General features: G+C 33.9%; 1 pseudogene; it reads left to right on the top strand.

Moving 5' to 3' along the window:
* Window positions 1–4,615: 4,615 nt before the first annotated feature.
* Window positions 4,616–6,452, top strand: LOC139362252 (elongation factor 1-alpha 1 pseudogene; annotated as a pseudogene).
* The last annotated feature ends 16,024 nt before the right edge of the window (window positions 6,453–22,476 follow it).

Genomic DNA, 22,476 nt, shown 5'->3' with positions numbered 1-22,476 from the left:
GATCAGATTGACTGCCAGAGTGTGATAGAGCTTGTTCTAAAGCAATCCCTAGTTTATGTAGTAAGGGCTACAAAGTGCAAGAGTGCAATGCTGGCATTTTGAATATGCCAAAGAGAAGCTGTAAAGTGCTTTGTTTATAAGTGAAAAGGTAAATGTTCTTGATAATGAGGAAAGAAAAAAATCATGTGCTGAGTTTGCTAAGATCTAAGGTAAGACAATCTTCTACCTATAAAATTATGGAAAAAAACAATAGGTAGAGTATATAGAAGGTTTGATACTATCTGCAGGTTCAGGTATCTACTGGAAGTCTTGGAGCATATTATCTGCCAATAGGAGGGGACTACTTTGGTTCCGTTTTTAAATTTTAGCATTTTTTGACTCAAAATGTTCCCATCTGTTAATGTCTCCTTTTCTAGTCCCAGAAACTTCCTCCGTGAGACTTTACAGTTATTAAAATGTCTCATTCTTTCTTTTTCCTTTGTTGATAACACTTTTCCTTTGCCGACAGCAGTTTACAAGCACTAAGTTGTGAAGTTACCAGATAATTTTGATTATTGATATTGATAATACTAGAAACTATTAAATAAGACTATAAGTGCTCAATTATTTTAAGACAAGTGTACCAAGTTATTGTAATCTGAATATCCAGTAAGTTAACTGGTATATATTAAGCCAATGCAAATTTTCTCTTAGCAGATTTCTTCAATTTAGTATTCCTTCCTTATTTGTGTTCTCAAACATCACAAAATTAAATGAAAAATGTTACATTGGGAAAAAGGGGAAAAAAGGAATGTAAAAGCAAAACACAATATCCAAGATCTCTGAGACGGTTTCAAAAGTGCATAAGTGTACTATAAGAAAAATAGTAAGAAAAGAACAAACATAAGAAATATTTGAAGTAATAATGGCTCTGAACTTTACAGAATCAAGGACAGAAATCAAATCATAATTCCAGAAGAGTCAAAAACACAAGACAGGATAAATACCAAAATTATGCTTCTTTTTGGGTATATCATATTCAAATTGCAGAAAACCAAAGAGAAAAAGAATCTTGAATGGAAGCTGACATGGGGAAATATTTTACTTACAGAGGAAAATTAATAAAATGCAGAGTACTTCTCAGATTATAAGTAAATGAAGACGAAGTAAATATGTAAAATATTGAAAGAAGAATAAAGTGCCAAACTAGAAATTTTTATCCAGCTAAATTATTCTTTAAAATGATGTAAGATATTGCAAAGACAAAAACAGAAGGAGTTTATTTTCAATAAACTAGAAGAATTTCTTCAGGCAGAGGTAAAATAATACATGTTGGAAATTTAGATCTACAAAGAAAAAGGAAATAGAGAAAAAAATCAAACAGTGCTGAAGAAAAAATAAGGTAAATTAATGTGTTTTTGATTTTTAAATTCTTAAATATATATAATATAATTGTGTGTATAAAGCAATAAAATGAGAATGTATAGGGTGATTGATTATACCTTATTAATAAGTTAAATCAAAGACTGCAATGACACAAGGAAGGAAAGATCCAAATTATTATTATATAATTTACTTATATTACATATGAAATGCTTTAGTTCTATTTCAGTGATGGCTTAGATTAGTATAAAAAAATGTTTATTGTGAACTCTAGGGCAGTGTATTAGTCTGTTGTCACACTGCCATAAAGAACTACCTGAGACTGGGTAATTTACTATCTTTTTAAAAAGCAGTTTCATTGACTCACAGTTCTACAGGCTGTACAGGATGCATGGCTGGGAAGGTCTCAGGAAACTTACAAACATGCAGAAGGTGAAGGAGACGCAGGTACATCTTCACATGGTGATGAGAGAGAGAGAGAGAGAGAGAGAGAGAAAGGGGGGAGTGCTACACATTCTCAAACAACCAGATCTTGTGAGCACTCACTCACTATCAACAGAACAGCAAGGGGGAAATCTGTCCCCATTATCCAATCACCTCTCACCAGGTCCCTCTTCCAGCAGTAGGAATTAAAATTCAACCTGACATTTGGTTGGAGACAAAGAGTCAAACTATATTATTTTGACCCTGGCCCCTCCCAAATCTCATGTCCCTCTCACATTTCAAAACACTATCTTGCCTTCCCAACAGTCCCTCAAAGTCTTTACTCATTCCAGCATTAAATCATAATTCCAATTCCAAAGTCTTGTCTGAGACAAGGAAAGTCCCTTTCACCTATGTGCCTGTAAAATCAAAAACAAGTTTGTCACTGCCAAGATTCAATGGAGTTCCAGGCGTTGAGTAAACAGACCCATTCCAAGAGGGAAAAATCAGTCAAAACAAAGGGACCACATGCCTCATTCAAGTCCAAAACCCAGAAGGGAAGTCATAAAATCTTGTATTTCTCAAATAATCTCATTTGACTCCATGGTTCATATCCAGGCCACACTGATGCTGGGCTCCCAGCATCTTGGGCAGCTTTGTACCTGTGTCCCTACTGGGTATATCTTCCATGGCTGCTCACCCAGGCTGACATTGGGTGTCTGTGACCTTTTGAGGTGCAAGGTGCAAGCTGTCAATGAGTCTACCACTCTGGGGTCTGGAGGACAGTGGCTTTCTTCTCAGAGCTCCACTAGGCAGTGCCCCACTGGGTGCTCTGTTTAGGGGCTCCAACCCCACATTCCCCATCTGCACTGCCCTAATAGATTTTCTTCATGAGGGGTCTACTCCATGCAGCAGATTTCTGCCTGGCCATCCAGAGATTTTCAAATGTCCTCTGAAATCTAAGCAGAGGCTTCCAAACTTCAACTCTTGCCTTCTGCACACCCTCAGTCCCAACACCATGTGGACGTTGCCAAGGCTTGGGGTTTGCACCCTCCAAAGCAACAGCCTGCATTGTACTTTGGCCTCTTTTATCCATGGCTGGAGCTGGAGTAACTGGGATGCAGGGTACCAAGTCCCTAGTCTGGACACAACAAGGGGGCCCTGGGCCCTCCCCATGAAACCATTTTTCCCTCCAACGCTTCTGGGCCTGTAATGGGAGGGACTGCCATAAAGCTCTCTGACATGTCCTGGAGACATTTTTCCCATTCCCTTGGTGATTAACATCCAGCTCTTTATTACTTATGCAAATTTCTGCAGCCAGCTTGAATTTCTCCCCAGAAAATGGAATTTTCTTTTCTAGTGCATCATTTTTCTTTTTTATCACAAGTTTGCAATTTTCTAAACTTTCATACTCTTATTCCTCTTGAGCACTTTGCCACTTAGAAATTTTCTCCACCAGATAACCTAAAGAATCTTTCTCAAGTACAAATTTCCATAGATCTCTAAGGCAGGGGAAAAATGCCATCGGTATCTTTGCTAAATCATAGCAAGGGTGACCTTTACTCCAGTTCCCAACAAGTTTCTTATCTCCATCTGAGACCACCTCAGTCTGGATTTCACTGTCCACATTATTATTATTATTATTATTATTATTATTATTATTTTGTTTGTTTGTTTTGAGATGGAGTCTCGCTCTGTCACCCAGACTGGAGTGCAGTGGCCTGATCTCAACTCACTGCAAGCTCCACCTCCCGGGTTCAGGCCATTCTCCTGCCTTAGCCTCCCCAGTAGCTGGGACTACAGGCACCCCCGACCACACCCGGTTAGGATTTTGTATTTTTCAGTAGAGATGGGGTTTCACCATGTTAGCCAGGATGGTCTCAATCTCCTGACCTTGTGATACGCCCTTCTTGGCCTCCCAAAGTGTTGGGATTACAGGCTTGAGCCACCGTGTCTGGCCTCCTTGTCCATATTATTATCAGCACTTTGGTCAAAGCCATCCAACAAGTCGCTAGGAAGTTCCAAACTTTCCCACATAATCTTGTCTTCTGAGCCCTCCAAAGTGTTCCAACCTCTGCCAGTTACCCACTTCCAAAGTCACTTCCACATTTTTGGGCATCTTTATGGAAGCACTCCACTCTGTGTGGTACCAATTTATTGTATTAGTACATTCTCACGCTGCTATAAAGAACTATATAAGACTGGGTGATTAATAAAGGAAAGCAGTTTAATTTACTCACAGTTCTGAATGGCTGGAGTGGATTCAGAAAAATTACCATTATGATGGAAGTCACCTTCACAGAGTGGCAGGATAGAGAATGAATGCCAGGAAGGAAAATGTCAGATGGTTATAAAACCATCAGATCTCATGAGAACTCACTCAAAATCACAGCATGGGAGAAACTGCCCCCATGATTAAATTACCTCCCACTGGGTCCCTCCTATAGCATGTGGGGATTATTACAATTCAAGGTGAGATTTGGTTGGGGACACAGAGCCAAACCATATCTCCAACTGAGACCAGTTCAGCCTGGACTTCACAATCCATATCACTATCAACAATTTGTTTACAACCATTCAACAAGTGTCTAGGGAGTTCCAAACTTTTCCTCATTTTCCTGTCTTCTTCTGAACCCCCCAAATTGTTGCAACCTCTGCACATTACTCAGTTCCAAAGTTGCTTCCACATTTTCAGGTATCTTCACAGCAATGCCTCCCTTCTCTAGTGCCAATTTTCTGTATTAGGATGTTCCCACACTGCTCTAAAAAAGCTGCTTGAGACTGGTAGTTTATTAAGAAAATAGGTTTCCTTAACTCATAGTTTCAGAGGATGTACAGGAAGCATGGCTTCAGAGGCCTCAGGAAACTTACAATCATAACAGAAGGTAAAAGGGAAGCAAGCACATCTTCACCTAGTGATGAGAGAGAGAAAGAAGGAGGAAGTGCTATTCACTTTCAAACAACCAGATCTTATGAGTACTCACTCACTATCATGAGAAAAGCAAGGGGGAAATCTGCTTCCTTGATCCAATCACCTTCCACCAGGTCCCTCTCCTAAAATTGGGAACTATAATTGGACGTGAAATTTGGATGGAGACACAAAGTCAAACCATATTAGGCAATTACTCAAAAATTAAAAACAAAAGCACAATTAATAGGCTAAAACAGATCACTGGAAACAAACAAAACATTCATTTTAAATCAGAGAAGGGAGAAAAATGGGAGAAATAAATAAAAATGCAATGAGTAAAAAAAAAAGATAAAACTTTTTCTCAATGAGTTTGCCATGAAAGAACAAGTGTTGAGAAAATAACCCCTTAAAGCCAAAATGGGAGAGAAAAGTCTCATGTCAACATCATTGTCATTAGACACATAGATTTGAGCATGTTCATCACTTCTGACCATCTGGTCTAAAAATGTGGTGGGATTGACAAAAGAACCATTGAAAAATTTGATAAGAAGGCCGGTGAGATGGGAGAGGACTTCTTCATGTATGCTTGACTGAACAAGAGCATGGCATCACCACTGATATCTCCTTGCAGAAATTTGAGACTGGAAAGTATTAAATTACTATCACTAATGCCCAAGGACATAAAGACTCCATCAAAACCATGGTTATAAGAATCTCAGGCAGACTGTGCTGTCCTATTTGTTGCTGCTGGTGTTGGTGATTTTAAGATGGTATCTCAAAGAATTGACGGACCTATGAGCATGCCCTTCTGACTTACACACTGGATGTGAAATAACTAATTGTCAATGTTAACAACATGGATACCACTGACCCACCCTACAGTCAGAAGAGACATGAGGAAATTATTAAAGAAGTCAGCACTTACATTACAAAAAAATTGTCTATAACACTGAAGCAGTACTATATGTGGCAATTTCTGGTTGGAATGGAACAAAATGCTGGAGCCGAGTACTAACATGTCTTGGTTCAAGGGATAAAAAGTCACCTGTAAAGATAGCAATGTCAATGGAACCATGCTGCTTGAAGCTTTTTGTTGCATCCTACCACCAACTTGCCCAACTGACAAGTGCTTAGGTCTACCCTTCCAGATATCTGCAAAATTGATGGCATTGAGCCCTGTGCACTGAATGGAGACAGTGTTCTCAAATTCAGAATGGTTGTCACCTTTACTCCAGTTATCATTACAACTGAAGTAAAGTCTGTTGAAATGCACAATGAAGCTTTGAGTAGAGCTCTTCCTGGAGATAGCGTAAGCTTCAATGTCAAGAATGTGTCTAAGATGTTTGTCATGGCAACATTGCTGGTAACAACAAAATGACCCATCAATGGAAGCAGCTGGCTTCATTGCTCAGATGATTTTCCTGGACCATCCAAGCCAAATCAGTGCTGGCTATGCCCTTGTGATGGATCATCACACAGCTTACACTGCTTTCCAATTTGCTGAGTTGAAGGTAAAGATTGATTGCTGTTCTAGTTAGAAGCTGGAAGATGGCCCTAAATTCCTGAAATCCAGTGATTGATATGGCTCCTGTCAGGTGCATGTTTGTTGAGAGCTCCTCTGCTTGTCCTCTTTTGAATCATTTTGCTGTTTGCAATGAGACAGACAGTTACTGTAGGAGTCATCAAAGCAGTGGACAAGTAGCCTGCTGGAAATGCCAAGGTCACTAAGTCAACCCAGATAGCCCAGAAGACTTAATAAATATCCCTAACGACTGCTGACCCAGTCTTAATCGGTGGTGAGGAAAAGGTCCCAGAACTGTTTGTTTCAATCGGCCATTTAAGTAAGAGACTGGTTAATGATAACAGTGGATCGTAAAACCTTGAGAAGGAAAGAAAAATGTTTAATGAACCATTTTGGGGTTTTGCATGAGTGTGTGTGTGGCAGTTTTAATCTATTAGTTTTAATAATCGGTACTTTTTAATGGAAGTAACGTGACCAAAAATCCATTACATAATTTTGATACCCATTAAAACAAAGTTGAATGAGAAATCTGTGTCTTCTTTTGGTCAACAGTGAAACATTTTTAGAAATGCTTAGGCAAAGGACTTCAAAATCTATTTATGGTGTTGAAAATCTGCTGAAACTTCATGGGAGTATGATAATTCTGAGTTAACATGTTTTTCTGATTGGAAATGGAGAAGGTTTTTTTCCCCCACTTATTTTTAAGGGAAAGAAAATGTGTTTAAAGTACCTAGTGAAAAGCCATGAGAGGGCTATGGTTGCAACACCGTTGGTTAGGACAGAAATGCAGCATGCTTTTGTTCACCTGTAAGTAACTTTAGAAGGTCAAGTTCTGTAATATCAAAGACCATATGTTACATATAAAATTTTGTGTAGTTACATCAATATCGAGCAAATTTGTTGGAATCTCAAAATGAATTAAAAATCAAGTAGATGTTAATCCAAAAACCTTTTAATATTCTTTTTAAATCGAATGATCTAAATGCACTGATTAAAGTGCATAGATGGTCAGAGTGAATAGAAAGAAATTGCAAAATGTTGTCTATAAGAAACCTAATTTAAGTATCAAGAATTTGATCAGTTAAACTTAGAAATGTACTCTATATTAAGTAGAAATAGACTATGCTGACGCTAATCAAAATAAAGCTTCGTGAACTATATTAATTTCAGACAAAGCAGAATTCAGAACAAGATAATCAGTCATTAAGTGAGGCATTACAAACTGATAAAGGGATCAATTATCTAAGAATATTTAATAATCCTTAACAGATATGTATCTCATGGTAACATCAAAATATGTGAAACAAAACTGATCAAACTCAAAGGAGAAATGTGCAAGGCCACTGTTATAGTTGCAGATGTGGAGACTTCAACACATCTCTTTTAGTCATGGATAGATAAAGCAGACAATTATCTGTCAGGATTTACCTGAACAGCACTATCAATCATCTTAATCTAATTGACAGTAATAGACTACTTCATCCAAGAAAAACAGATTACACATTTCTCTCAGGCTCACATGAAACATTCACCAAAATAGAGCAAGTTATGGGCCATAAAATACTCTTTAACATATTTTAATATAAATTAGTTAAAGGAAATTATCAGATCACATGAAATGAAACTAGAACTCAATTAGGAAAATAGCTGAAAAATCTCAGAATATATGAACATTAAAAAACAAATTTATATATTGAAAGTGGGTCAAAAAGCTCTCAACAGGATTAAAAATTATTTTAAAGTAAACGAAAATGAAAATATAAATTAATAAAATGTGTGTGATATAAGGGAAGCAGTGCTTAGGCCAGACACACTGGTTCATGCTTGCAATCCCAGAACTTTGGGAAGGCTGAGGCAGGTATATCATTTGAATCCGGGAGTTCAAGGCCAGACTGGGCAACATGGTGAAGCCTCATCTCTATTAAAATTCAAAAAAATTAGCTGGGCGTGGTGGTACATGCCTATGGTCCTAGCTACTTGGAAGGCTGAGGTGGGAGAAACAATTGAGCCTGGAGGCTCAGTGTTTGGATATCACACCACTGCCCTCCAGTCTGGGTGACAGAGTGAGATCCTGTCTTAAAAAAAAAACCAACCAACCAAACAAAAAAAGTTTAAAAAGCAGTGCTTAGAATGAAATTGATAGTACTAAGTGATATAAATCTATATTTATGTATTTTCTATACATACTTTTTTCTCTATATGTACAATATTTCTTTATGTTAGAAAAAATAAACATAAAAAAATCTTAGGTTTCACATTAGGAAACAAGAGAATAATGCACAAGTTAAGTATGAAGCCAGCAGAAGAACAGAAAAAAATAAAAGTCAAAGCAGAAATCAATAAAATTGAAGTAGAAACAAAATAGAGAACATTAACAAAATCAAAAGCTGATTCTTTGAAAATATAAGCAAAATTCACAAATCTCTAGTCAGGTTAACCAGTAAAAAAAAGTGAGGGCACAAACTGCCAATGTCAAAAATGAAGACATCATTATTAGTCATCCATGGGCATTAAAAAGATAATAAATAGCTCTAAGCCACAGATTCGATAATGTAGATAAAACAGACCAATTCTTTAAAAGAAACAAATTACTAAAGTCCACAGCACGAGAGATAACCTGTATATCCCTATTTTTATTAAAGAAATTGTATCAATAATAAATAATATTCCAAAAGAGAAAGTACCAGGCCTATATGGTTGCATTGGTGAATCATACCAAATATTTAAGGACTAGAAAATGCAAATTCTCCATAATGTCTTCTAAAAAATAAAAGCAGCTGGAACAGTCTCTATATTATTCTATGTAGCCCTAATAAAAAACAGAAAATAAACATATTATTCTTTTAAAAAACTACACCAGTAACTTTTATGAATATAGATGCAAAAGCCCCCACAAAATATTAGCAAACTGAATCTAATAATTTATGATAAATTATATATCACAACCATGTGGGTTTATTCTGGGTATGCAATGGTGGTTGTACTTTTTTCTTCTTAAATTGTTGCTATGCTATGCTATGTGTCTTCTTCATATTGTTCTATTAATAAATAGAATCCAGCATAGCAACAATATAAATAAGAAAAATAAGATAATTGTATCAATTGGTATTTGATCCAATACAATTTTGTAGTTAAACAAATAAAAAAAAAAGCTTAAAAAGAAACCTCTCATCCTAGAAATACAGAAAATTCCTCAACCTTACCTAACCATTTACAAAATATCTATGATATTTAAAATTGATTTATTAGATTTTTCCCCTAAAATTAGGAACAAAGCAAGGATGTTATTTCTCATCACTGCTACTCAACATTGTATTGAAAATCCAAGGTAGTAAATAGAATGACATAATAAAATAAATGATATACTAATTGAAAAGAAAGCATGAAACTCTTTTTTTGCTCAGCTGACATGATGTCTATAAAGAAACGACCAAAGAATTGAGAAAGCAATTTATGAGACTAATAAGTGAAAATAGCAAAATTACAGTACCCAAGATTAATATATAAAAGTTAGGTACTTTTATATACAGATTTTTTAAATAAAAAATTATAAATGCAATGAGGCTAATAATGTCTAGCAAATATGTAGAGTTGATGTGAGAAAAACTAGAAAATATAGATTAAAAAATCTAAGTATAGCTAAATAAATGGAGATATAGATAGTCTGAGATTGCAAATTGTAAAACTCCATATTATTAAGCTGTCATTTTTTTCCCAATTTGATCAATGGATTCAATTCAACCCTGGTAAAAATCCCTACTAAAACTTTGGCAGATGCAGACAAAATGATTCTAAAGATCGTATGAGAAGATGAAAGGCATAGTATGGCCAACATAAAACTGAAGAAGAGCAAAGTTAGAAGACCTACACTCTTCTAAAGTTATGTCAATCAAGGAAGTATCGTATTGGTTAAAAAAAAAAAATAGACATATAGAGCATGACAACAGAAAACTCAGAAGTAGATGCACACAAATATAACAACTGATTTTTGACAAAGACACAAAGGCCATTCATTTGATTTAGGATAGATTTTTAACAAATGGGTTAGTACAATTAGATATCCATTAGTTAAAAATAAACCTAGACACAGAGTTAACATCTTAAAGAGAATTTGCAAAAAAATCAAAATGAATCATAGGTCTAAATATAAAATATAAATCTCTAAAACTTTCAAAATAAATTTTAGAAGAGCTACATAGCCTTTGGTTTGCAAATGAAGTTTTAAATGCAGCACTGAAAGCCTGATCAGTGAAAGAAATAAAAATTGATAAGCTGGACTTCACTAAAATCCAAACCTTTTTCTCTGTGAAAGACACCATTAGGAGAATGAAAAAAGAAGCCACTGGAAGAAAATATTTGCAAAACATATATCTGAAGAGAACTTCTATTCAAAATACACAGATAACTCTTAAAACCCAGTAACAACCAAAAAAAACCCTGAATTTTTTAAATGCACAAAATCTGAACAGACATTTCACCAAAGAAGATATAAAGACAGAAAATAAAAATATAAATTATCAAAATATTTTTATTAAAAATTTTAGGTTAAAAGAACAATAAAATATTAGTACATACCTATTGGAATGACTAAAATCTAAAATACTGAACATTCCTGTATCATGTTTAGCTTAATGTAGATACAAATGATTATGAATAGAAATATTTATGGACTTGTATATAAACAGGCCAGTATAAATATATATATACACACACACATATATATACACAGATAAATATATACATTATATACATAGATACACATATATACATATATATAAACTTTCAGTGTGTGCATATATATGTATATACATGATAATGATTAATTCTGAGTGTCAACTTGATTGGATTGAAGGATGCAAAGTATTGTTCCTGAGTGTGTCTGTGAGGGTGTTGCCAAAGGAGATTAACATTTGAGTCAGTGGGTTGGGAAAGGCAGACCCACCCTTAATCTGGGTGGGCACCATCTAATCAGCTGCCAGTCCTGCTAGAAAATAAAGCAGGCTGAAAAATGTGAAAAGACTAGACTGGCCTAGCCTCCCAGCCTACATCTTTCTCCTGTACTGGATGCTTCCTGCTCTCGAACATCGGACTCCAAGTTCTTCAGTTTTGGGACTCGAACTGGCTTGCCTTGCCCCCCAGCTTGCAGACAGCCTACTGTGGAACCTTGTGATCATGTGAGTTAATACTTAATAAACACCCATATACTTATATGAACTGTAGTTAAACAAACAAATAAAAAAACTCAAAAAGAAACCCTTCATGTAGAAATAGAGAAAATTCCTCTCTCTCTATAGATATATATGTATCTATATAGAGAATTTTCTCTATATGTATCTGTATATAGAGAGACATATAGAGCAAGACAACAGAAAATAAATCTCAGATGCACACAAATATAACAACTGATTTTTGACAAAGACACAAAGGCAGTTCATAGGATTTAGGAGAGATTTTTAACAAATGGATTAGTGGGTTAATAATATCTATTAGTTAAAAATAAACCTAGAAAGAGTTTATGTCTTAAACAGAATTTGCAAAAAATTCTGTCTAAATATATACATATATATTTGTGTATATATATGTATATATGTCCCTGTGTGCATATATATGTACATATATATATATTTAGTTTAGTGACTCTATGCATAATATCTTTCACCATATGTGGAGAACCAAGGAACATAACGAAACTGGTTGGTTGCTCCCAAGTTCGGGGACAAAATGATGAAAGAATATGATGAACTCAGGGATTCAAACTCCCGGCTTCAGAAGCAAACACTGAGCCTCCAGTCTGCTAAGACTGCCCCATGTAAGAGTCTTATCTCCTGTAGAGAAAGAGCTGAAATTGTGAATCAACAGACAGAAGCTCTTATCATGCGAGTGACTGTCCTGCAATGAAAGGTGCATGCACAGCCTCGACAGGTGTCTACTGTTAAAGTGAAAGCATTGATTGGAAAAGATTGGGGCCCTGTAACTTGGAAACTGGAAGTGTGTGAAGGACCCTAATTGAGCTGTGGACACTGAATTTGTAAACTCTGATTAATCTTTTTTTTTTTTTTTTGCCAGAAAAAACAGCTTCCCTATCCCCATTAGTGGCAACATCTCCTCTCCAACCCATGTTGCCATCAGCCTTTCCACCGTTGTCTGAGGAAATAAATCCTATGCTGCCTGAAGAAAGAGTAATGGCCTCCTTGAGACAGTTGCCTGGAAAGATAATGTTGATTCTCCTTCAGAGTCACCCCAAATACTCCTGTTTGCTTCTAGACCTATGACTAAAGTCCCGGTGGGTCTCTAGAGGTGAGGTTGAGAGCGCAAACCATAAGGAGTGCATTGCACTTGAAAAGAATTGCTTTAGTTTTCTAATTTATCTAAGCTGAAATCTGGAGAACAGGCACGAGAATGGATATTAAGGGGGTGGGATAATGGTGGAAGGAATATAGAGTTGGATTAGGCTAAATTTATTGATTTGGGCCCACTAAGTAGGAACTCTGCATTTAAGAGAAATAAAAGCATATGCAAAAATAAAGACTTACAGGTAAATGCTCATAACAAGTGTATTTGAAATGGAAAAGTCATAGGAACAACCTAAATGGCCATTAACAGATGCAAGAATAAAGAAGCTGCAGCATAGCCATAAATGGAGTAATACTTAGCAATAAAAGAATAAAATAACAATAAATGATACACAAAACAACATAGATGAAACTTAATACATATTTACGCTGAGTGAAGGAGGCGAGGTCAAGTACATACCACATGATTAAATTATATGAAAGTATAGATAATAAAAAATTAAATATTATGAGGAAAGCAGTTGTCCTTGTCTGTAGATGATGCAAAGAGTGTGTTTGGGAGAGAGAAGGGAGAGACTACTAAAGGGCAAAAGGCAACTCACGAGTTAACAAACATGGTCTTTATCTTAATTTTGGTTATGGTTTTACAGGTTAATACATATGATAAAATTAATAAATTTTACACTTTAAATTGGTGAATAGTATTGCATGTTACTTATATATCATACATGTAAAAAATGTACACTTCTTTCATAAACAAAAAGCCTAGCTCTCAAAAATATAAAAGAAAAAAGATGACCACTCTCCATTTTAGAACAAATTGTGATATTTAGATTATAGATTTTTTTTGCAAGGTTTCATCTTCCTTTTTCTTCTTTTACTTTAGAAATTTTATACATGAAGGTAAGTACTGGTGAAAGAGAGAGATTCTGAAACGTTTGACTCAAACACAACATGCTTTTACAATGGGGTAAATAATTTGAGCCTTTTTTTCTAATAAAATATTTCGATAAAATAATATGTTAAGACATCTTAAAAATAAATTATTTGGACATCATCACATCAAGGTCATTTCAGCAGAACTGTTAACCATGGACTTGGACTGCAAATTCCTTAAAAATAGTCTGATTTATGTTTAAATATCTTCGTTAATGTAGATATGACTCCTTGATCTAGTTCTTTTATGATTGAATGTATGTTACTATTACATATACAATGCTCCCTTACAAAGAGCCAAAACCTATTTTCTCTGACTTCTATCAATTGGTCACAGAGATATAACATTATGCAGACAAACTTAATCTCCTCTATCTGTGACTACTCTTAAAATGTATAAAGTTCCCTGCCCTCACTGAAATTTTTCTTCTCCATGCTGATAAGTATGAAGTTTCTTCTATCATTTCTTCTAGTTTCAAGTTTCTTTATCTTATGCTATCAGAGTCTTTCTTTCACCCTAAATGACTTTTCCTATCCTGTTTGGCTGCTCTACAGAATAAAAGGACTGATTTTTTTTTTTATCAAGTTCATTATCTCATTTTCTGTCATATTCTTTGTACCAGGCATTGTCTCCTATGTCAAGAAAAAAATAAAAAAAAGAAAAATTTGAGATCATCAGGTAATATTTCTGGCAAGAACTGGTAAGAACTAGTTTATGGTTTAAAAGTTATGTCGGTTTGATTGTTTACTTATATTTGAGGCGTACTGAATGTGACATTTAATGGGACGTGAGGAATCAGGTATCTTGCTTCTTTGATTGTCTGCATCACTTTCATTGAGCTCTGAAGTGTGAAGCATGATATTTGTTAAGCTCTGTCATTCATTATATTAAATGGAAAATCTAGGTGTTACCTTAACAAGCAGGTTACACATCCCAGGGGAACATTTGGTTACTAAAAAGGAAGTCCAGATTTTCAGTCTGTTGATCAGTTGGCTGCCATAGCTTGTTCTTTATAGAACTTAAAAGATCTGCCCAATTATAAAGAGTTCTACTCATATATCATTTAATGCTAAATTAGTCTTGAGAAGATTGGTTGTGAGTATGGACTCTAATTATTTACATATGGGAGGGTTATTTAAAACTTTTTATCTATCTCTAAAGTTTATCTCCTCCTATACTATAAAAGTAATTATGCCATCAATATGTACTACTTCTTCCCCCATGAATTCTAATGCCCACTCCAAGGGCAATTAGAATTCATGGGGGAAGAAATAGTACCTATAGGTGTACTACATGTACTAGTACCTGTTTTTCCTTCATTTTCTTGACTATATAATGTAAATGAATGCTCAATTGCATTCTGTTGATAGAATCCCTTGATTCAGCATTTTCTATAGCCACTCCTTGATTTCTTTTATTCACTCCTTGGAGTATGGGTTAAATCTTGCACTTATAAATGTTTTCCAACCTATTCAACTTTTTGCAGCCAGATTTCCACACATATATTAAAAAAGAAAACCACCAAAAATGCATTTTTACTACTTATCAACCAATATCTAATTTTTAAAAATTAGACACTTTTCAATTTTTTTTTTAATCTTATGTGATTCTCCATGTATAGTTGCTATTCTTAACTCATTTTGCATCCTTCTTGAAGTTCTTAGTTTTGGAGATTTCCTTGGCAGTAGTCTCCTTATTCTGCATTAACTCCTTCTCATTCTTAGCCAGAGTTACATACACGCAAAGTTTTGCACGTGATCCTCTTTGTTCATGTTCTGTATGTTTGTACAAGTGACCTTATCCATTAGATGGTGTTTAATTCTACTTCCCTATGATGAGTTTTCAAAAAACACCTTCAGTCTTCAACTGTTTCCTAATTTTAACTCAATGGCATCAGCATTCACTGAGTTTTCCAGTCGGCAACTCGGCAATTTTGCTACACTTCCTCATCTTAGACATCAGAATCTATTCTAGCCTCTAAATAGATTTCAAACTTGTCATCTTATCTGCGTTTCTCTAACCATTCTCCTATCTATGCTCCCCATTTTATTTTATTTTCTAGACTAGAAATAGTCTTCATCACAGTTTTCCCCCGTGAAATTTTCCCCACTCTTGTAGACAAAACATGCTTATCATCAATGCTATTCTCAAGCTGAAAGTCAGACATGTGAACTTCTTAGTTATGGTAATTTACTTAGGTTTCCGTGACAACACAGAAAGTTCTAATTCCAATAGAGGAATTAAAAATAGTAATAAGGTAAGACTTTGTCCTTTTTCACCACTCTCTTTCTACTGTTCCCTCTGTATGCTCTGTACTACTGACATGTCTCTCTTCAAATATTGTCTCATTTAGGACGTCTCAAATCCTTTGCAAATGTTGTCCCTCTATCTATATGCTCCCATACAGCCAACATTTCTCAATTTCATTTTCCTACTCATTCTTCAAAACATGACTCAACTATCATGAGCTCTTTGAAGCTTCTGCTCTCTCTCTCTTTCTATCTTTTTTTTCTCTCCCTTTCTCTCTTCTTTCCCCTTTCTTTCTCTGAGAGAAATGTCAGTTATGTTTTTTTCTTATTTTTTACAGCATTTTTGTAGGACCTTTTTAACACATCATATCATATTGCAATAATTACATAAATTGTAAGTTTCTCAGAACAAGGACCACCCAAGACGCATTTGCACCCCAATAATATAGCACATTTAGTTTTGGGCACATGGTATAATCCAATTTTTTTTTTAAATAAATGAATGCCTGAATAAATTCAGTATCCCTACACTTGTGAAATTGGATACCCATTAGGTAAAGGTCAAATTCTAGATGTAATCTGTAAGTACAGTCTAGAAAGTCATTACAGGTTTAAGACATATGGCAATGCAACAGTAGATGTAGCAACATTTTATCCACGGGTATCAAAACCTTTTATTTTGGTCAAATTAAGATACATATACTTTTCTTAAACAAAAATGTATTAGAAGAGCCAAATGTTTTATGAAGCAATTTTTCTAATAGGAAAGAAAGATCAACCCAACAGTACAAATGATGCTCCCTTTCTTGTTTCTATAGAAGGAAGGCTGAAGTTTGATCTAAATAAGGCAATCAGTTGGTCTAAGTGATAGATAAATTTTGCTGTAAATATAAGCATGGAAGACACATATTCAATAATCCACCATCATATTTAAATATTAAACTGACCCTTAAGAAACTTAAGCAGAGCATTTGGATTATGCTCTTGTACATTTTTTAAAAATGATCAAATCCTTCACAGCAGCAAGCACACTGTGTATAATACTCCAGTCATCAAGTTGGCCAATACAAAAACCTGGGAGACCACCTGTGTTCTTTCTCATTCTCTATATTAACATTCTGTTTGCCACTATATCACATCAATTCTGGCTTTTTATATCTCTCATATGGTCATCTGCTATGGTGTGGCACCATCATCCATTGCTTAGGCTATTACAATAGTCAGTTAATTAATACTATTACCTCCATTTTTATCCATCACTAACGACATAACTTGTCACTCTAATCTGAAGTCTCTTTAATAATTCACTGAACTTCTAGAGAAACAATCGTTCCAGACAAACCTATGGTGGCGCAATGGTGGCTCTTAAGGAGAACTGGGGAGAGCTCAGTGGGTCGGAGCACCCCTTAGAAATTTTTATTATATTTCATATATTTAGGTCAGATGACATTCCTCTTCCTGAGACTCTTCGAGCAGAGTCTAGCGCACCTTCATCCACAGCATCTCACCATCATAACATGTAAATGTTATTTTTAACTTAAATGTCATTTTTTGTTTGTCAGACAATATTAAGTTACTTCAGAAAGAGTATTTTGCACTTAAAAAAATTTTCATTTCACTTTACAACTTTTATAAGTGTACATTTTTTCCTCCTTTGTTAAATATACACAGTCAACATGAGCAAAATCCCTGATTTGGCATGCTTTGTGTATTTTTACCACAACTGATCTTCATTTGGAGGGCAAAATTAATATTATCTTCAGGCAGAGGAATTTAGAATATATATTATTCTAAAGAAGAAGCCCTCTTTTTTTAGACATCAAGAGTATATATAAGCTGTAAATCTTTGAAACATACTAGCAAAGGTAATCCATTCACTTACTATTTTTACTCATCAGTTTTCAAAGACTTGTAATACACAGCATGCTGAGATCTCCAGGGATACAAAAGAACTGAGTCAGAAATACTTTGAATAGACAAAGAAATAACTGGCTACTCTGCTTCAAAAGGAAAGACTAAAACATTACATTCAAAGATCATAGCTAACACAACTGTTTCCGGGTGGATTTTGGGGGACTACAGAGTTATAAATAAAAAAATATCATCAGCATCATGGCAAATACTCTTGAAGAAGGACCTGTCTCCTAAGGAATAAAAAGCCAAAAGGTAATAGGGAGATGATTAGAGACTAATTTAAATTAGCAAGCTGGGCAGAGTAAGGAGAGATTTTAATTCCTCTGAAACTCATGGTCCTGTTCACTACCAGGCTTAGCAAATCTCAGGTAACAAAAGAAAATAAGTTCAAGCTTCAACTGAGCAATGCAGATTGGAAAAAAAAAAAAAAAAAAAAAAAAAAAAAAAAAAAAAAAAAAAAACACCTGCCATATTTGGTTTTACTAGACGAGGTCCTCTGCAAAAGAGTTATACATATAAAGTATTTGGAGTCCCATTTGTTGTAAAATTAAGATAGGTCAAAATGGTATTCTCCTTGCCCTTGCCCTAGAGAAGGATAATAGAAGATAGGGCTACAGTCTAATAGAAGATAGGGCTGTGTATAGAACAATGACAATGTAATCTGCTATGTGTAAAATCGAGTTACTAAAAATGCTTTGGCAACAGAGATAATAGACCAGTGTATTAATTTTCGCCAAATTATTCAATTTGTTCAAAGTTTTATTAATCCTTGGGATCATTTAAAATTTTCATCCTGACAGAGCCAAACTGATTGTTCAGATAACTCATTGTAGTCTTTTTCTCTAAGAAAAATCTTTTTTATAGATACTGACTCACTATAATTAAACAGAATTTCCTCATAATGAGCTGCATTATGTTCTGTAAAGTGACTTTCTACCTTAAAAATAAATTTATGAGAGGTAACAGTCATTTGAAATGTAATGATAGCCTCTTTCTCTATTTAATTGGGAATTTATCTTTTCAGCTTGTGATGTGAGTAGTTTCCTTGAGATGGTATTTGTATTGTTAAATACACTTTAGAAATCAGTACCCTTTCACTATAAATTCTACTTAGATTATTTATGTTAAATCAATAATACCTGTATATTACTTTTACTAGATTGATATAAAATATCTTCTAATATTCATACTTTAATTTGGGTGGTTTGATTTCTAATTTCTTGTGATATCCCTATACTTTTTCATTCTTTCTTTTAAATAATGCCACTTTGTTGGTGTTTCCAATTTGTGCTTCCATTTCCATGAGTTATCTTGAGTGAAGACTGCTTACTCCTCAGTCAAGAGCAAGATCTTTGCTCATGGAGCCATTCTCAAGGAACTAAAAGGGGAAAAAAACAAACAAACAAAAAAAAGTAGCTGCAGCTAAAATACAAGGCGAATAGTATTTCTAAATGTAATGAGAGAAAATGGAAAATGATGACTTTTAGTCAACCTTTATTTTTAGCGTTATAAAAACCTCTATAGATGATTAACAGGTAAAACTTATCAACACTTGATTTACAAACATGAAGAGTAATGTTATTTTAAAAAATGCTTAAAAATTTTAAATATTCAATATATTTACTTGTAACATTTCTAGTATAATTTGTCTATACAATTTTAATCTTGCATCCTCAAAGCATTGTCAGAGGTCTATTGGACTGTCCACATTTTATGTGTATAAACTTTGATTCAAGCATCTTACTTTAATTCAAGCTTCTAACATATTTGTTACAACCTAATTCCAGAAGCTACTAATTTCCTGTCCCTAAAGGCCCAGTTTTTGAGTATTAACCTAACTTTCTAGTGACTTGCAATATTTCTTCTATGTGTTGATTAAACTGATAAATAACTATTTTCTTATTCACGGTTCAAAAGTCACTTTTTCTGAACAAAATGTAATTTCCAATCGATATCGTTAAATAAATATTTACAAAGGTAGTACAAGACTACTTACCAACTTACCAATAATAAAGGGGATAAAATAAAGTAAAAAATATATATTTTCAGTGTCTCATACCACAGTTTATATCATGGAATTATTATAATGCCTTCCTAGGGCATTATGCAAACAAACAGATGACTTGATAAAGCTAGTGTGATAAACTTTCATGTTGTTATAATATTTCCAATGTCATCAGCATCATACATTATAACATAAGTAATAGCACTGTTTGTGGGAATGTAAATTAATTAAACCACTATGCAAAGCAGATTGGAGACTTCTCAAAGAATTTAAAACAAAACTACCATTCAACTGAGCAATCCCATTATTGGGTATATACCCAAAGGAATATTATGGTTTTATGAAAAAGGTAATGCACCCACATGTTCATTGCAGCACTATTCACAATAGCAAGGATATGAATTCAACCTGGATGTCCATCAACAGTGGAGAGGATAAAGAAAATATTGTACATATACGCCATGGAATAGTCCATAAGAAAAAAAGAAAAAAACAAAAAAACATCTCATTTGCAGCAACCTGGATACAGTTGGAGGTCATTATTTTAAGCAAGTTAACACAGGATCAGAAAACCAAATGCCTCATATCCTCATTTGTAAGTGGAAACTAAACATTGAGTACACATGGACAGAAAGATAGGAATAACAGACACCAAGGCCTACCTGAGGGGAGAGGGTGAAGTTCAGAAAATGACCTAAAGAGTATTATGTTCCCTACCTGGGTAACAAAATTTTTTACTCATATAACAAATCTGTACATGTTCTCCTTGAACCAAAAATAAAAGTTCAGAAAAGAAAAAAAAGGAGAAAAATAAACACAGAAGTGAGGAGTGATGCAGAAAAGTGTTTAACAGTGGAGGAAAAGTACCAAAGCATAATTTCAACAATGCAATCAGTTTTAAAGGCTAAGAAACAAAATTTGTTAACAAGATATTACTTTACATTCATTGGCTTATTAACGCTCTGACTACCTGTGAGGAAGGTGTAACCTAACATCACATGAGCTATAAAATGGCATAGAAAGAATTCAAGCCCTTTTGTCAGTCCAATGTTCATTTAATTATTTGTATTAACTTATAATTTATTTTAACATACTCCACAAATTCTATTTGCTTTATCATTTTGTTTTCTTATTTTAACTTGTGGTAAAGCAATTAATTTTAAATTTACCCTCTTAAAAATTTAAGTTCAGAATACAATCTTGTTAAGTATAGGCACAATATTGTACGGTTAATTTCTAGAATTTACCATCTTACATACCTGAAACTTCATATCATTTCAACAATTAACTTATATTTCCCTTTCCCGCAATCCCTGGCAACCACCATTGTCCTCTTTGTTTCTATGTGTTTGGCTATATGTGATACCTCATATAAGCAAAATGGTGGAGTATTTTTCTTCTGTTACTGGCTTATCTCACTTAGCATAAAATTCTCTATGTTCATTCCCATCTTGTCACATATGATAGAATTTTGTTCTTTTTAAAGAGCAAATGATTTGCCAATTAGCTTTAAATAATATATATTTAAATATATAACATTTATATTTTAAATATTGTAAAATATAAATATGCATTTATAATATATAATATGTATATTATATTTAATATAAATTATAATATATAATTCAATATAAATTATATTACATATAAGCATATATTATATTTACATTGAATTGTATAATATAATGCATATATATTATATATAATTATATTGTCATATATAATTATATAAGGTATAATTATATATATTTATACATAATACAATTTTCTCTTTTTGATACATTGACCCTCTTCTCAGTATCTAATGACTTCCTTTGTATTATTTTTACAGTTTTTGATTTAAAGTCTATCTTGTCGGTTATAGTCACTGCTGTTCTCTTTTGGCTGCCATTTGCATGGAATATATTTTTCCATCCCTTCAGTTTCAGCTTATGTATATTATTAAATCTAAAGCAAGTTTCTTGTAATTAATAATATTGGATATTTTGTTTTTGTTATTCAGCCACTCCATTATTTTTGTTGGTGGAGTTTGATGCATTCACATTTAAAGTAATTCTTTGTAGGTAAAAACCTATTATTGCCATTTTGTTAAATTGTTTTTGTCTTTTTTGCAGTTAACTTTCCCTTCTCTTTCTCTCTTACTGTCTTCTTATTTGATTTAATGATTTTTTTGTAGTGATATACTTTAATCCTGTCATTTTTTTCTCTTTATACCAATGGATATATTTTTTTCTTCTCTTAGCATGAGGCTTAAATAAAACATTTTATAACAGTCTATTTTAAGTTGATAACAATTTAATGTTAATCAAATACAAAAACCCTGCAATTTTGATTCTCCCTCCCCTGATATTTTAAGTTACTGGTGGCAAAATTTACATATTTTATGTTGAATATCCATGAAATTATTTAGTTGTTGTTATTCTTAATATTTTTTAACTGTTACACTGAAGTTAAACATGAACTGCATGTCACCATTACGGTATTAGGGTATTATGCATTTATCTATATATTAAATAATTACCTTTACCTGTGAATTTTATACTTTGCATGCTTTCATATTGTTGTGTAGCATACTTTCATTTTAACTTGATGACCCTCTTGTTCCACTTCCTGTTCTTGAATATTCACTCTTGTTCTTGCACCTATTGGTAATAAATTTCATCAAATTTTGTTTGTCTGAGAAACTATCACTTTTTCATTTCTGAACATGTTTGCTGAATATAGTGTACTGGTTTGGCAGCTTTTGTTTTTGTTTTAGTATCTTGAATATATCACATCCCTCTCCTCTGGCCTGCAAGATTTTTGCTGAGAAATCTGATCCTTAAATGTGACAAGTCACTGTTATCTTGGTGCTTTCAAA

This window comes from Macaca nemestrina, chromosome 3 (genome assembly GCF_043159975.1).
Source record: "Macaca nemestrina isolate mMacNem1 chromosome 3, mMacNem.hap1, whole genome shotgun sequence".
Lineage (NCBI taxonomy): Eukaryota > Metazoa > Chordata > Mammalia > Primates > Cercopithecidae > Macaca > Macaca nemestrina.
The sequence above is the reverse complement of the archived record's forward strand: the minus strand, read 5'-3'. Positions and strand labels throughout refer to the sequence as shown.